The sequence below is a fragment of the Chlorocebus sabaeus genome, chromosome 24 (genome assembly GCF_047675955.1).
Source record: "Chlorocebus sabaeus isolate Y175 chromosome 24, mChlSab1.0.hap1, whole genome shotgun sequence".
Lineage (NCBI taxonomy): Eukaryota > Metazoa > Chordata > Mammalia > Primates > Cercopithecidae > Chlorocebus > Chlorocebus sabaeus.
In genome coordinates this window covers 42,242,621-42,245,334 of record NC_132927.1, presented here as the reverse complement: position 1 = coordinate 42,245,334, position 2,714 = coordinate 42,242,621, and the positions used below count along the sequence as shown (strand labels likewise).

At 41.3% G+C, this 2,714-nt stretch overlaps 1 pseudogene; it reads left to right on the top strand.

Moving 5' to 3' along the window:
• The first annotated feature begins 307 nt into the window (after positions 1 to 307).
• Positions 308 to 2,412, top strand: LOC103229188 (nuclear receptor coactivator 4 pseudogene; annotated as a pseudogene).
• Positions 2,413 to 2,714: the final 302 nt, after the last annotated feature.

The following is a 2,714-nucleotide window of genomic DNA, read 5'->3' as shown; positions in this document are numbered from 1 at the left end:
CTCAAAAGAAGACATACAAACAGCCAGTAGGTGTATGAAGAAATGTTCAACATCACTAATCATCAGAGAAATGCAAATTAAAACCACAATAAGATATCATCTCATCCCAGTTAGAATGACTGTTATCAAAGACAAAAAATAACAAATGCTGGAGATGATATGAAGAAAGGGGAACTCACATATACACACTGTTGCTGGGAATGTAAACTAGTATAGCCATTATGGAAAACAGTATGGAGATTGCTCAAAAAACTAAAAATAAAACTACCATATGAGCCAGTAATTCCACTGCTGGGTATATGTTCACAAGAAAGGAAATCAGTATATCAAAGAGATATCTGCACTACTGTGTTTATTGCAGCACTATTCACACTAACCAAAGTTTGGAAGCAAGGTAAGTATCCATCAACAGATGAATGTATAAAGAAAATGTGGTACATATACACAATGGGATATTAGTCAGCCATAAGAAATAATAAAATTCTATCATTTAAAGCAACATGGATGGAACTGGGAGACATTATGTTAAGCAAAATAGCCCAGGCACAGAAAGACAAATATTCCATGTTCTCACTCATATATGAGAGTGAAAAAAGTGGATCTCATAGCAGTAGACAGTGGAATGATGGTTGCCAGAGGCCAAGAAGAGTGGGAAGAGGAGATAAAAAGAGGTTGACTAATGGGTACAAAAATACAGTTAGATAATAGGAATAAGTTCTAGCATTTGATAGCACAGTAGGGTGACTATAATTAAGAATAATTGATTAGAGTGTACCCAAAACAAAGATCTAGCCAATCAAGTCTCTGTGTGCCTGGAGAGACTGGGCAGTTTGACCCTTAAGCCTGAATATTCAACCATCCTACTCTTTGAAGCAGACACAACTGCTCTGCATCAGACTGTCACCACATTTGGGTCTTTCAAAACCATTCAAATTCCTGAGCACTTGATGGCTCATGCTAGTTCATCAAATATTGAGCCTTTCCTGGAGAAAAGAGGCTATATCCCAATGCAAGAGCAGAATCCAGCCTCACAGCTGTCCCTCTCAGCAAATGGCTCCTTGGAATCAAATCTGCCAGTGGTTGTCTGGACTGGCTCACCCAAAAGCAGACCTTGGAGAATAGTCAGACTTCTATCAGAGCCTGCAATTTCTTCAGTAATGTCTGGGAAAACCTAAAGGGCTTAGAAAACTGGCTCCTCAAGAGTCAGCAACAGGAAGTTCCTGAAAAACCAAGTTATCAAAAGTGTAATAGCCATTCCACTACCAGTTCTTTCTCCATTGAAACTGAAGATCAAGAGCTTCCTGATCAAGATGGGACAGACCCATCAGATTGGTTGGTGACTCCCTAGGAACCCCAGAAGCTGGAGAAGCTTGAGAATGGCAGTCATGAAACCAATGAGAAGTTTAAGCACTTGTGCCAGTCCTACAATGTGAATGATTGACTTGTCAAGACCAACTCCCATACCAACTGTCAGGGCAACAAGCCCAAGGGGATGGAGATTGAAAACCTGGGCAATCTGAAGTGCCTGAATGACCACTTGGAGGCCAAGAAACCATTGTCCACCTCAGCATGGTTACTGAAGATTGGCGTGTCCAGAAGCATCAGGATCCATGTAAGGTAGAGGAGATGTGCAAAGCCAATGAGCCCTGCACAAGCTTTGCAGAGTGTGTGTGTAACGAGAATTGTGAGAAGGAAGCTCTGTGCAAGTGGCTTCTGAAGAAAGAAGGAAAAGATAAAACTGTGATGCCTGAGGAACCAAAACCTGAGCCTGAGAGGCATAAAGATTTCCTGAATATGTGGCTCTGTCCTTCTAGAAAACAAGTAACAGAACAAAGGCACTAAAGGTAATGGTTCCTTCTAGAATTTCTGATTCCTTCCAAGTTATAAAGAAGAGCTCTTTGTCAGAGTGGCTTATCTGGCCGCCATACAAAGAAGGAAGTCCCAAGGAAGACAGAGCTGGCAAACCAAAGCTTAAAAGCCCCATGACCACTTCCTGGTGTCCCTTTAACACAGCTGACTGGGTCCTGCCAGGACAGAAGATGGGCAACCTCAGCCAGTTATCCTCTGCTGAAGACAAGTGGCTGCTTGGAAAGAAGGCCCAGGAAGTATTACTTAATTCACCTCTACAGGAGGAACATAACTTCCTCCTAGACCATTTCGGCCTCCCTGCAGTTTGTGACCTTTTTGCCTGTAGGCAGCTTAAATTTGATAAAGAGAAGTGGTTACATCAAATTCCTCTGCAGATGTGAAGGAATGGACAGCAAGAGTTGAACAGCTTTCTGCCGATCATCACACATCATGAGCTGAATGACTACAGGTTGCCAAATCATTGTTTCTGGGTCTGACCAGTGAGCTCAGTTATTCTCCTGCCTAATTTTGTACTAGTGAAGTGAAGTGAGTCATGAGATTGAGTTACTGTTTAAAAGAAAAACGCCATTTAGCAATGCTGAGGTGATTCAGTTCCTTCCTTCTTACAGAAGTATTAATCCATCCTACACTAGAAATGCAGCATCTTGGTGGACTGGTCTTTTTCACAAGCCTCCAAGTCTCCTTAGATTGGGTTGTTACTAAAAGTATATTAAAGCACTCTAGTCTTAAAAATGAAATATTTCTGTAATTGAAGTATATTGATGTATTCTAAAGGTAGTAAACTTCCCTAACTTTTAATTTCCCTATAGATGCTTCTCTTGCTGTGGGTTTTCTTCTGTTAGTGG